General features: G+C 39.5%; 1 protein-coding gene across 4 annotated transcripts in view; it reads left to right on the forward strand.

Annotated features, from left to right (window-relative positions):
- Positions 1 to 14,907, forward strand: part of DLGAP1 (DLG associated protein 1) — a 785,192-nt gene that overhangs the window by 260,078 nt on the left and 510,207 nt on the right. For all 4 annotated transcript variants that reach the window (XM_006071833.4, XM_044934621.2, XM_044934623.2 and 1 more), the window contains one exon: positions 7,593 to 7,704. The gene's annotated coding sequence lies outside the window, so the exon portion shown is untranslated. The remainder of the gene's footprint in view (positions 1 to 7,592; positions 7,705 to 14,907) is intronic.

The following is a 14,907-nucleotide window of genomic DNA, read 5'->3' on the forward strand; positions in this document are numbered from 1 at the left end:
GAAAGAATGCAGATCAAATAAAGAATAAAATAGAGGCTAAGTTTGCAGCTAGCACTTTAAAGTGTATTTCTTTGTGGTAAGCTTTAAAGAGACATGAAGAAAGCCTGTGTGTTTCATGACTGAATCCTTTTCCAGTTGATTGGGAAATTTTGGATATGTCTGAGCACACCTCATTTTTTAAAAAATTGTGTACAAAAACAACCCAATTAAAAATGGTCAGAAGAAATGAATAGACATTTTTCCAAAGAGGACATGCCCATGGCCAACAGGAATGTGAAAATATGCTCAACATGGCTAATCATTAGGGAAATGTAAACCAAAACCACAATGAGATAACACCTCACTGATAGCACCTGTCAGAATGGCCATCATAAAAAAAAATGTTGGTGAAAATGTGGAGGAAGGGGAACTCTCATACCCTATTGGTGAGAATATAAATTGGAATAAGCACTGTGGAAACACTGTGGAGGTTTCTCAAAAAACTGAAAATGGAACTACTGTATGACCCAGCAATTCCATTCCTGGATATATATCCCCTCAAAACAGTAGTTCAAAAAGATACATGCATTCCAGTGTTCATAGCAGCATTATTTGCAACAGCCAAGACATAGAAGCAACCTGAGTGTCCATCAACAGATGAATGGATAAAGAAAACGTAGTATATGTGTTTTTGTGTGCATACACATACACAGTGGAATACTACTCAGCCATGAAAAAGAATGAAATCTTGCCACTTGTAGCTATTTGGATGGACGTGGAGGGCATTATGTTAGATGAAATAGGTCAGAGAGAGACAAATACTGTATGATATCACTCTTATGGAATCTTAAAAATATAACAAAATAGTGAATATAACAAAAGCAGATTCACAGACAAAGAGAAGAAACTAGTGGTTACCAGTGGGGAAAGGAAAGTGGAGAGGGACAAGAGAAGGGTAAGGGATTGGGAAGTACAGACTAGCTATAAAATAAACTACAAGGATATATTTTACAACACGTGGAGGATAACCAATTACAATTACTGTGAAGGTAATATAACCTTTAAAATTTGTGAATTACTATATCATACACCCGTAACTTACATAATATTGTGCAGCAACTATACTGCATAATATTGTGCAGTGGCTATACTTCAATAAAAAGCAAAACATGTACTTTTTCAGAAATAGGTTGGCTTATTATTCAATTAGATCGGGGTAGAAGGGCCTTCTTAGCAGAGAGTAATAGAAAATTTTCTCCTTTACAAGCATTGTTTCTTACAAAGTACAATACATAAGTTCAGCTTTAGAATGTAAATATCCTTTGAAGGTGTCAGATGTCTACATTGTTTACACTTCAAAGTAAATCACTTTCATTTTTTACTTTTCTCTCTTCTCCAACTGAGGATTTGACCTTGAAGGCAATGGAGTTTCAAATGGAAGATTAAAATTAAATTAAATTAGAAATTAAAACTGAGGGACATCTAAGGTGAGTTGGCTTGCGGTAGGGAACTTTGATCAAATGTTCAAAGAGTCAACTGGTAAAGAAGACATTGGGACATTTGAGGAGAAGAGAGACTAGATTCATTTAATTCACATTTATTCCAGGATTTTCAGAAGCAGATAGTCCATTTCCAAAATTCTTTATACAGTGCTTAAACCATAATTTAATAATGCTTGAAGCTCTTGTTAGAGTCTGTGCCAGCTCATGACAACAGGGTGAGTGTAAATGACTAAGTAATTAGCAGGGGCCAGAGCAAAATCTAAGGGCAGGGCCCTTAGATTCAAAAAGCAGGACAGGGCATCCCTGGTGACTCAGTAGTAAAGAAACCACCCGCCAATGCAGGAGACACAGGTTCAATCCCTGGTCCAGGAAGATCCCACATGCCTCGGAGCAACTAAGCCCATGCTTCACAACTACTGAGCCTGTGCTCTAGAGTCTGGAAGCCACAACTGCTGAGCTCACATGCCCTAGAGCCTGTGGTCCACAACAAGAGAAGCCACTGCAATGAGAAACCCATGCACTGCAACTGGAGAGTAGAAAGAAACCACTTACCGCAACTAGAGAAAAGCCTCCACAGCAATGAAGACACAGCGCAGCCAAAAAAAAAAAAAAAAGAAAAAAGGCAAGGCAGAGAGTTGTTACATGTGCAAAAATCTAAAACCATTTCCTTTCTTCCACCGTCTCTCTCAGCTTGTCATAACATTTTTTTTATTGGCTAATGTAGTTCCAAGTATAAAGAAAAGCACAAGTTTAAATTATTAGCATAAATTTAACCATTCATCTTTATACTGTGCAATGCAAATATAAGGCTATCTAACTTTCATACAGAATCATGCAATTTGTATGTCATAGATCGTGCATATGTGCATCTTTCTTAGCAGAACAGTGGAAACACTGCACAAAACTTATTCTACCATTTTTATTTCATGTCTTGATACACACACAGTCTCCCTTAGGCTTACTGATGACTGAAAGAGAAAAAGAACTGTGGATTTCCCTTTCTTTCTCTTTTTATGTATCATTTTCAGCATAAGCAGCTGGCTAATACAAGGGAGAAAATGCAATAAACAAAGGCTATGATAGGGTTTCTTGGTCATCGGTGTTTCTTTGAATAGCGTTGCCTTCTCAAAGTCGGATGCAGATTCTCGTTCCCATGAAAAGCGTGGCTGGTGGATGATCAGCCATAGTCATACAAATCTCACTGACCTCCCAGGAATCATGGATCTACCAGAATTCAACTTCTTGCATGTTATATGTGGATAAGGCAGTAAGGTCTGGGACAGGTGTATTATTGTTCAGGGGTATTGATGCCCCTGCTCCCGTTTATGCTCCATTACCCCCATTGGACTGCACCCACAGAACTCTGGTTCAAATACAAAAGCATTAAGCAGAGCATAGGGCTGTTCTGAGCATGGAGCCCCATGGAGCTGCCCAGGTGGCGCATCCATGTGTCCCGCCCTGCTTTGAAGTTTCTTAAACACAGATGAAGACACAAGTAGCAAAGGGGTTTGCAAAGGAAGTGGCAACTCGCTAGTCTTCCTCGTTTGCTTTTTATTTGATCAGAGGCTGCCTCAGACATCTGGGAGTCACAGAATAATTGCAGACCTACTTCTGAAATTGATTCTTACTCTAAGATCTGCAAGGGTAAGAGGACCTGGAGGCAGATGGCTAGTTTAACTTGGTCTTCAAACAAACACCATGTTTTATGGTCTATGCATTTGAGTAAAATTTTACAGTAAAACATGAGACTTCAAAAAATGAACTTGGATGGTTTTGAGTTTAACGTGTTCAGTTGAAGAGGCACTTATAAATCAAGAAATCCATGTTAAAGATACAATAGTAGACTTTAAAGAATTGTTCCTAGAATTTCCAGAGCTCCCAGCTATACTTCATCAACTGTGCACTGGTTTCTATGGCTCAGTGACCACATCTCTCCCATTTCCACATCTTCTTATCCCAAAGGACGGATGATTGTTGCTAAAAATCGAGGAAGATTTGAGAGAAGTCTTGTGCCCCAACCACAATTTACCTTGCTCCCTGAAAGTTCTACTTTATGACTTATTGAGTAGCATTATTAATATTTCATCAGAGTTTTTTCTCCATATTTGAGAAAGGACTGCCACAATGTAGAGCATGGTTTTTATTACATCTTGTGGAAAATTGATTTTTTTTCACACAGAGATAGACTTAATCTTATAGTCAATAGAGAAATATTTGAAAGTAAAAGCTGGAAAAAGAAGAGAATTAAAATGTGCTGAGTTCTGTTATGTACCAGTTACTGTTCTTTACATGTATTTTTGTGTTTAACATCCACATAGTCATTGTGGTAGGTGAAAATAAGAATACTGTCCATGTGAGGACAGAAACCCATCTGGAAGCTTCCATTCCAGTATTGTATGTCCAAGGCCTACCTGAGAAGCCTGCTTAGTACTGACTTTCTCAAAGCCAGTGTGGCCAAATTAAGCTCACCTTTTCCCCACAAAGCCTTCTCTAGTCGCTTTGTGTCCAACTCTTTGCGACTCCATGGATTGTAGCCTGCCAGCCTCCTCTGTCCATGGGATTCTCCAGGCAAGAATACTGGAGTGGGTTGCCACGTCCTCCTCCAGGGGATCTTCCTGACTAAGGGGTTGAACCTGTGTCTCCTGCATCTCCTGGGTTGGCAGGCAGGTTCTTTGCCACTAACACCACATGGGAAGCCCCTTCTCTAGCCACAGCCTTTCTCATCTAAGCGATGGTACTGCCCTCTTCCGATTGTGCGGGCTAAAACCCTTGAGGACAACCTTGCCACCCTCCTTCCTTATCTCCTCCACCCGGTCCATAAGGAGATGCTCTTGACTCTCCTTCAGAAGAAGCCCAGCCTGGACCTGAGCCCTCCTTAGCAGCAGCCCCTGAGTCTGAGCTGACATCTCTGTCCAAGAAGATGATCTTTCCACCTGCCTCCACCCTGGCAGCCGGCCCTGTGGTCTCTTCCCATGCAGCAGCTGGAATAAGGTTATAGAAACAGAACTAATATCAATTCTGAGCTCAACCTCCTGCAGTGGCTCCCATTTCACTTTCAGAGTAAAAGCCAAAAAGCCTCGAGCTGCCTTTGATTCACCCTCCCTCCACCTCTGCCCACACAGTAGCCCCCCTGCTACCCCTTCATTCCTCTGCCTTTGATCCCCACTTCCCAGTGTCACTCCATTCCCACTGACCCTCTCGCAATTCCAGGAACAGCCCCTGGGGACACTCCCACCTTCGGGCCTTAACCTTGGCCAGTCTGTCTGCTGAAACACCCTTCTCTTGCACATGACTAACCCCCTCACGTCCTCCAAGGTCTTGGTTTCATGGCATCTTCTTACTGAGGTCCCCTTACCACCCCACAGGCAACAAAGGCCAGAGGTGAGGATTCAATGACACACATGGATAGTGGGCGCCTTTGAAGGTTGAGGAAGGTGGTAGGATGCTGGGCAGATCCTAGAGAAAGGGGCCAAGCAGATGGCCCAAGTAGTTGGTTCTGTAACAACCCAGTGGGGTAGTAGAAAGTTTGCCATTAAATCAAACAACTTAAGGTCAAATTTCACTGTGTGTGTGTGTGTGTGTGTGTGAGAGAGAGAGAGAGTTTTGTTTACCTTTCCTTTGCTCTTGTTCTTTCTCAGATATAGAGACTAAATATTGCTACTCCGTGACAGGGGAAAAAAAAAAAGGCAGGAAGAAAAAAATTAAAAAGGGACTCTGGGAAAGGAAGAAAATACCAGAGAGTCAGAAATTCTGCATTCTAATCTCAATTCTGTCACCAAAGGCCAATGCCTTGGGCAAGTCATGTCCTTGGTTTCAGTTTGTTCAGCTGTAGAATAAGGAGATTGGACAAGAATCAGTAAGTTTCTCAGCTTGATCAGGAGAATGAGCCAGGGAGCCTTTGCAAAATGCACATTTCTCTGAATCTACTCATGAACAGACTGATTTAATCAATCTTACATGAAATTCTGTAGTTTGTATTTTTTACCAGTTTTCCAGACAACTGTGGTGATCAACCACTCTGGAATCACTAGATTTGATGACATTTAAGACAACCTCCCAGTGTTCCATTGTTTAAGACATTTGTTTACCTAAATATTCAAATCAGAAAATATCACAATTGTAGTAAGATTGACTTTTATTGTTTCTCTGGGTGTTTCTGTCAAAAATTGCATAATCTTTTCATTTTTTTCTATAGAAAATTAAGAACAATGTCTAGCACAAGATAGTTTCTAAATATTTATGAATGAATAAGTGATCAGTTCCAAATGTTTAAAAAATTGATATTTTTAGTATCTCCTTGGGTAACCTATTTCTCATATGTAGGAAAAAAATTCAGAGTTCATCTGGTATCCTTCAACACTAAGAATACTTAGCAAAATAATTATATATGAACGAAGACTCATAATGATAGTTATACTTGAACATTTTTGATAATGGAAAACTATTTCTATCCTTTATAGTATAGATAAACGAGATGCATGTGAAAGTATTCTATTCCCAAGGTGCTTTATGTGCTATGAAAATATGTGATATTTTTGGGCTCCTATTGTTCTTGTTTTCAGCCACCCATGGCATCCTAATTCACAACCTGTCAACTTTGCCAGCCTCACAGTCTTGCTGGGACAACTTCTGCAGAGAATTGTATTAGCCCTGAACTTTTTGATGACCAGTGTGATTTGTGGAAACAAATAGAGTCTCATGGGTTTCAAAAGGGATTGAACTTGGAGGCAGAAATTCTGAGATGTCATTCTGCCTTTGTGTCTCTTAATAAAATTAGTCAAGCCTTGTCACCTCTTCTGGCCTCTAGGTCCTCTTCTGTGAAGTGATTTCTCCATTTATTCAGACACTGTCATAGTGCCTCTGACATTATTTGAATGTGCTACCACAAGCCACAAAATCATATTGCTTAGAAGCAAACAGAAACAGAACTCTGTCGGTACCTTCCTTTTTCAACACCAGTCATTTGTGCCTGTAACACAAGTCCTTGCCTCATGACTTTTCAGAAAGGAAAAGCATAGGTCAGCAGAAAGCATGTGATATGACCATAGTAGGTATCCCCCTCCTTAAGTCTGGGCCCAATTAGAAGTTCCATTTTATCGCTTTCATGAGAAAATATTGTTACTAGTTGGAGCTAATGGTTTGGTTTAGGCCTCAGCCAGTATCTAGTAGGGGCTTCCCAGGTGACTCAGTAATAAAGAATCTGCCTGCCAGGGCAGGAGGTGTGGTTCTATCCTTGAGTCGGGAAGATCCCCTGCAGAAGGAAAGGACTACCCACTCCAGTATTCTTGCCTGGAAAATTCCATGGACCAAAGAGCCTAGCGGGTTATGGTCTCTGGGGTTGCAAAGAGTCAGATGTGACTGAGCACGCACGGCACCTAGATCTAGTGATACTCCTAGGAAGAGTCTGCCATGATTGGTGTCCTCTTGTGATATCAAAGGAATTACCCTGGAAAGGATACTTGTTAACCCCCCCCCCCTTTTTTTTAGTTACAGTTATTTAGTTGCTGCATTGTAAAACAAATGTTGCACAGGAAGTGAACACAACCTTGTGTATAATATATCTTACAAAATGACATGACCAATGCTTGCATTTTATTACTTTTTAAAGAGAATATAAGCGTTAATGGTAGAAAGGTATTAATAGACGGTAGAGTAGCAAACCTATTTATTATGGTGACATTATTTTGTATTTTTTAGGGTTGATTTTCTTTTGAAAAGCATAAAAGGAAAGTGTACCATTGTGCGAGAACTCTGCCAGGGTAATTTTCTATGAAACACTCTTCTCACATCATTGAATTTAACGGCTTCCAGAGTCATTGTGATCTTCTTAAGTAACTTTTTGTTTCAGGGCTTTGTATCTGGGCTTCCCTGGTGGTTCAGACTGTAAAGAATCTGCCTGCAATGTGGGAGACCCAGGTTTGATCCCCGGGTTGGGAAGATGCCCTGGAGAAGGAAATGGCAACCCACTCCAGTATTCTTGCCTGGAGAATTCCATGGTCAGAAGAGCCTGGCGAACCGTAGTCCATGGAATTACAAAGAGTTGGACACAACTGAGTGAGTTAAGACACACACACACACTGCATCTAATTACTGCATTTTGTTATATTTCAGAACAGTTGAGCATCACACACCAAAAGGCACATCGGGTTAAAAAATAAAAGCTGTAAAGTTTGGATCTTTTCCTGCGTTGGAAGCAAGAAAAATGGAAAATTGATCATCAAAGGTAAAACTATCTCCTTTTCCTTTAAATCATATATTCCTACAGCTCCCTTTTCAGTCACTGTGTGTGAAGCAATTTTTTCTTTTATGGTTGTGTGGTGAAGTTTAACAGACATATTTCTGGCTTATAATTCTAAGTATATTAATATGCTGCTGACAGAATCCTCTATTGTTTTAACTCCTTAATTGCCTGTTCAGAATTTGGACCAAATGTGTTTTATATGTTTAATTTTCATTCTTGGTGTTGATCTAGAGTGGCAGAGCAGAGCGATGCACTTTTGTAAGTCTTTGGGCTAAAATGTTGCACTTTAGGTTAGGCATGGAATCATGCAAGTAGGTGATGCAGTATCAGCTTCTTTCTTCTTGGGAGTGTTGGACGGATTTGAATTTATCACCACAAACTAATCAATTTGATTTATGTGAGGTAAGAAAGACAATGGAAACACTTGAAGTAATGGTATGGTCTCCACTCCTTTCCTTTTATTGTATAGTTTATGGAAAGAAAAAAGAATGGTCTTGACAATATGTGATGTAAGATCTAAAAGGAATTGATATTGCCAAATATGTTAATAATTGATTGTCTTTGTTATGATTGCTTGCCTGGGACGACTACTTGAGCATGGTTGTTTACTGGGGAGTTAATTCCAAGGATTGGGGACAGTGAATGGGGGAAGAAACAAAGACCAAAATAAGAGCAAATGAATGAGTTCTCCAAGGTGGACGTGGGAACATGGTTCCCCTGGGACTTCCAAGAGGCTATGAAATCCCCCCTGGAATTTCCACCTGAATGACGTATAGCCAAAGGTTCGCTCATTGGCTTTTTCCCTTTGGTTGTGGATTGCTCCCGGGTCATTAAATCCCCCACAGTGCTGAGCAGTGCTGGCACTGGTCACTTGTGGTGGACACTGGGAAGGCAAAGAGAATCTGAGTTGGTTCAGAACTGTCCATCTGTGCAGCCATGGCTGAAATCAGAGGTGGACCAACAGGGTATGATGCAGGGACCAGAAGTGTCTATTGTAGTTCTTTTTACTTTATTTCCAATAGTCAAATAAATCACATAATCCTCTTAAATGAACCATTTCCAGGAAGAAAATGTCTTGTGCTTTAAAGACATTGATCAGTGATATCCAAATGGCATAGAACCTAAAGGAACTCTGTTTCAAAACTAACTTCTTATTTAATAAATTGTCCATGTTCAGAGGTGAAAAGTACACCCTGGTCCATGTGTATTTTGGATATTATATAGTAAGATTTGAAGTATGACCAAAATATTGGAAAAGAGATAATGAAATTAGACTTTATAGTGCCTATACATATTATTCACTGTATATTGATTTCGTACAGGAAGGTGTCTGTGGATGCACAAAAATATAATTATTGTCTTTCCTATTTGGAAATAGCCCCATTAGCAGTGTCATTATTGGTGTGAAAAGCGTGACTGTAATTATGCATGTCCGAGCATAAAATTACAAGGACGGTCAGCTGACAAAATAGATTTAACACATTTAAGTGAATCAGGGTTTGTTTGTTGGTTGGTTTTTGGCAATGAGGACATTCAGCAAATGAAAATAAAGCCAGGTAAAGGCTGTGGTTTGTTGTGACCTAGAAGATCCTTTGTTCAGAGGAGAGATGTTACCAGGGAACTCTAAGGAGCAACTCTGCAATCACATGAATAAGCAACATTTCAACTGATAAAATTAACATGCAAATTCCTAATGCGGGAAATGAAAATGGTAGAAGAAGGGAAAGGGTGCCCAGAAGAGGCAGGGCAGGGGGACCACAAAAACAGTGACACGTGGCGAGACAGAAATCCCCAAAGTGGACAGAATGAAACTGCAGAAATAAGAGAATCATAAAGCAGTGGAAAGATAACCTCTTAGAGCAGACCTCACCTTGAGCTCAGGATGCAGACTGAGCAAATGGTCTCAGTTCAGCTGAGGCCTGATAAATTCCTAGGTCATCACAGAAAGAATCAATTAATGTGTCTTCTCACCTAAACAGCACAGTTGTCTCCTTTGTCTTCCTGTCTGTGGTCTCATTAGATTCCAAAGCCTCCTGAATAAAAGCTCTGATCACATTTGCTCTTTGCTCAGAAAATATTCCCTTATTTACCAAGTCATCATTGTCCAGACTTTTTAATCAGATATTTAAAACCTGCCACTCTGTTTTCAGGCTTAACTTTCTTATTCCTTGATGCCACTCAATGTCTAGACCATTGATTAGTACTGCAAATTCTGTAATGTATCTGGTCTTCCAAGTGATTTGGGTGCATTTGGGTTCTCAAACATAGGTGAGTCTAGGACCAGACCCAAGAATTTGCCTTGTTAAAATGTTCCCAGGCTGTGTCACTATTGCTGGTCCAGGAACCTTACTTTGAGAATCACCCTGGAAAAACAAATTATCCAGGCTGGCTGGCACTATGGTTTCTACATTGCAGTTTAAGTCAAAGACTGATTGCAATAAACGGGCTCGCTTGCCAGCATCACCTTTGTTGTACTGTGTACTAGATTAAGAACAAGAGTCTGTCTCCTGGTCAAATACCATCTTAGTGTCATAAAATCCCCCACAGGAAGCTTCTTGATACATTTCTATATCCCCTGCTGTGTTATAGGCTTATAAATGTTTATTGGATGGATGGGTGGATAGAAGGAAAGGAAGGGGAGAAGGAGAGAGGAACAGACAGACAGGTTTGGCAAGCAAGCGTTGATTTCAGCAAGAAACTTCATGCCTACAAAGAAATTGCTGTGGTAATTGCCATTAGGGAAAGACTAATTACCATCACACGAAAACCTCCTTATTGTATAAGAACATACTCCATGTTTCATGCATTTGATTAGGTGGAATAACTATGGAGTCAGAGCCTGAGCATCTGGGTATCAATAGTATTGTGCTCTATAATAAGCAGAGTCTTTCACAAAAGACTTTTGCTGTTTGATTGAGTTCAGCAGAGGAGAGATGTCATTTCTATCAAGACAAATTGTGCATTTTACTTTATAAAAGAGCCACTGGCTATGTGCAAGCAGGAAATCACATCTATTTAATGAATTCCTTTGCAAATGTCTCTTCCTTGAGTTTAAATTTTGCAGCTGCAGCATCATTTGAATGTTTATTCACATTTCGGACAATTGTGCTTTCTGGGATTTTGCTTTCTTGCGTTCAGATGTGTTCGTGTATCACTGTTGCAAATTCTTTCTCTACATCTTTTATCTGCGCACATCATCCCGTGATTGGCTTGTAAATTTATCCTACTTTTCGTACTAAAATAACTGTTCCTGGTGTCTGCTTTCTGCCTGCTCTTTGATTTAGTCCTGAAATTGGGCTCAAGGCCTACTTTTAGAGCTCAGCGTGAAATTTATTCTGTATGTTTTTAAACCAGGTTCCTACTTGTTTATTTCTGTTATAGGTTCTGTGTTGGCACCAACTTCAAAATGCGCCCTTGAAAGAGCCTCTTATAATTATGTATCAGCATAAATAATAACAATGAATGAAAACAGGAATCTTGAAAATTTATTTTAAAATTGATTTCATCATTTCCTTTAATGGTAGAAAATTAAAACAGTCAGCTGCTGCTACAGCATAGCTGGTGTTAAGCTTCGAGGAAAGGACAGTTCCGACTTGATTGTTACCTTGATGTGTGTCCTTGGCTGAGTCCTCAGGCCTCAGCTGCCTCCATTATAAAAAGAAGGATTTAGGATAAATGTCACTAAGGGGTTCATTCTGGTTCCTTATCTTATAATGTCAAGATGCAGGTCATATGAAATTCTGCTTACAATCAGGTACGAGAATATGAGTGAGTCAGTTCATCAACTAATACGGTAACCTTTGGAGGTAAAGTTGAAATAACATGGTTTAGGGTGCAGAAAGATCTGTGTTCAAAACTCAGCGCATCCATATATTAACAGCATGAGCTTGGAGAACTGACTGCACCCTTTGGTGTGCCTCAGTTTCTTCATCTGTAAAATGGGGGCAGTGTTGTCATCATCTGCCAGTAGCTTTAAAAATGGGATAATCTGAAGAATACCCAGCACTTAGCAACTGAGCACACTGAGCTCTGAGGACCTCTCCAGGCCTCTAAGCCAGCTGGAGCCCACACCATGGTTTTAGAGGTTAGTGGAAATTCTGTTCTTCTTCACTATAATTCTACAAGGCTAAGAAATGTGTATCTGTGACTCTAAAAGATAAACTCAGTTTGGAAAATGTACCTGTAATTTAGTCATCTGAAACCTGGCAAGACAAATAGGAAAAGTCAGCAGTAGTTTTTAGCTTGACAGGATATCTGGTTCCATACATTGTGAGTAATTTATACAGAGCAAGCAAGGCTCTTTTCATCAAGACTGACTCCTTCAGTGTCAAAGCTTAAGGTTTGCAAATTGCATTCTGACTCTGACTTTGTTATGTGGCCACAGTTTGGGCAGAAAGGAAAGCCTCTTTAAGACTTTGGTTTAGCCTGAATAAATGTTGCTGTGCTCTTGATTTATATCTGATTCCAGTAAGTTCAAAGGTATGCCTTACTTTTTTCTTTCTTGTCCTCTGAAAATTTATGTTTATAGCCAATTTGTACCCAGATAAATTACATTTGGGGCAAAGATGATTTGTTTACCATAGGATCCATGAAACTATGGAATATTTTTCTGCTCTTTTCATTAATTAATTTTTTGAGGTTGAAGTGTCACTTTGATACTGGTTAACCTCAGTCCTTTCTCAGCAGAAATTCAGAACTTCCTCCTTAATAGGAATAGATCAATAAAGTTTTGGTGGACAATTTCATCAATCTTAGCAGAGGGTTTAACCCTGTGGGCTTCTTTACCCTTTCAATATTTTATAAATCCTCTGCAAGTTAATGTCTTTTGAGATAAAGCTTACTATATTTTATTCCTCTGTGCTTTTACATGAGAAATGATTTAGAGCCAGGAACTGCTGGTGCTGTTTGAGTACACTGATTACTTTAGACACCTATAAGATAACTAAAATCTAATTGTGGGTTGTTGTGTTTATTTGTCATGTCTCTGAGACATTTCACCGCGAAGATGAAAATCATACTGATGAGGCTGTTTCAAGCTCTGGGAGATAGATACATATATGTGTCAGCATACCACCTACTCACTCAGTGTGTGCTGATGGTCGTGGTGGAGATGATGGTGTGGTGTTGTCTATTTAGCAACCTAGTCATCCACACTAGTGTATTTAATTTCTACATAAATCAATTATTACCAAAATTGGCCTTTTCTATTAAAAGATCTATTAAGTACTATCTGAAGGACACATGTTCTCCATTGTATGATCGAATCATTTCTTTGTAAAGCAGAGTATAATAGAATTTATCACAGCTCACATCTTTTTTTAGTATTTGTTGGCGTTTTTAAAATCCCCAAGGACAGCATTTAGTCTGTAGTAAAAGGGTTGGACTCTAAAGAAGGCTGAGTGCAGAAGAATTAATGCTTTTGAATTGTGGTGCTGGAGAAAGACTCTTGAAAGTCCCTTGGACAGCAAGGAGATCAAACCAGTCAATCCTAAAGGAAATCAACCCTGAATATTCATTGGAAAGACTGATGCTGAAGCTCTAATACTTTGGCCACCTAATGTGAAGAGTTGTGTCATTGGAAAAGACCCTGATGCTGGGAAAGATTGAAGGCAGGAGGAGAACGGGGCAACAGAGGATGAGATGATTGGATGGCATCACAACTCAATGAACCTAAGTCTGAGCAAACTCCCAGAGATGGTGGACAGGGAAGCCTGGCAGGCTATAGTCCATGGGGTTGCAAAGAGTCAGACACAACTGAGCGACTGAGCAACAAAAAGATGCAGCTTGATGATTATTATAGGGAAAAAAAAATGCATATTGGCAAAGTTTTTTTCATTCCTGTTGTAATCTCATAATGTGCTAGAAATTTTTATCTAAAATATTTACTTAAAGCTAAATTTAGGGCAAAGATGATCCCACTTAAAACAACCATCATGAATGCAGGGATTTTTCTTGCCATTCCAATATGATCTGGGAATTATAAATCGTGTAAAGTACAAATTTGACAAAATAGCTGCAGTGATACACAATTTATTTCTCTCTGGCATGTCAAATGTTTGAGGTCTTTGTATTTATTTATGATTAAAAATACAATAGCAAACATATGTCAAATACGTAGATTTTTACGTGTACGGGGGGGGACATAATTTTATATCTACCCTTTTAGGGTCTTTGACTTGGCCTGAGAATTAAGTTGATGTAAGGTAAGTGAACAGAAAATTGCACAAATGAATTCAGTATAAATTTTATGTGACTTAAATGTCTTCATAAGAAAATAAAGATGAAAACAAATAGCGGAATCTAAGTGTTTATATACTAAGTTGAACAAAGAGATAGAATTGTGGAAACGTAACTAAAATATACAGGTGGGCTAAAGGAAGATAAGAGTTATTTTAACAAGGTCTCTTTGTATAGAATTCTCTCATCCTCCATGCCCTGTCTCTGGTAATAATGATGGTTTCCCCCTGTACAGGGAGGGCATCTTTCACAGGGGAGTTTTATCTTCTGCTTTTAGAAAGTGAAGGGACCTCAGAACACAATGTTCTCATGCCTACTGTTTTTCCAGTGCCTTTGACTCAATAATCTTCATGCCAAAGTGGCATATTTCCCTTCCAGGCATTGTTTTGAGCACTTTATCTGAGACCTCACTTAATCCTGACTCTAACCTATGAGAACATTTTATACAACTTGAGGGAGAAATTGACAAATCCACCATCATGGAAATAGATTTCAAACTATTTTTCTTCTTGTTAGAGGAAACTCATAAAAATCTCACCAAAGACACAGAAGATATGAACACACACTAAGAAACTTCATTTAATGGTCATAAATGGACTTTTAAAATCAACAGTTAGAGAATACCAGTTCTTCTTCAGTGAGAGTGACACTAGATTTAGGAGAAAATTCACACCATAAATTATTTGCATACGCACATGCCTACATACAAATACATAGGCACATTGCGCTGGGGGGGGTGTGTGCTCAGTCATGCCCAACTCTTTGCGACCCCATGGACTGTAGGCTGCCAGGCTCTTCTGTCCATGGGATTTCCCAGGCAAGAATACTGGAGTGGATTGCCATTCAGGGGATCCCACCCGGGAATGGAAGCTATGTCTCATGTATCTCCTGCATTGGCAGGCAGAGTCTTTACCAATGGCGTGACCTGGGAAACCACTACCATAAATT

This window comes from Bubalus bubalis, chromosome 22 (assembly GCF_019923935.1).
Source record: "Bubalus bubalis isolate 160015118507 breed Murrah chromosome 22, NDDB_SH_1, whole genome shotgun sequence".
Lineage (NCBI taxonomy): Eukaryota > Metazoa > Chordata > Mammalia > Artiodactyla > Bovidae > Bubalus > Bubalus bubalis.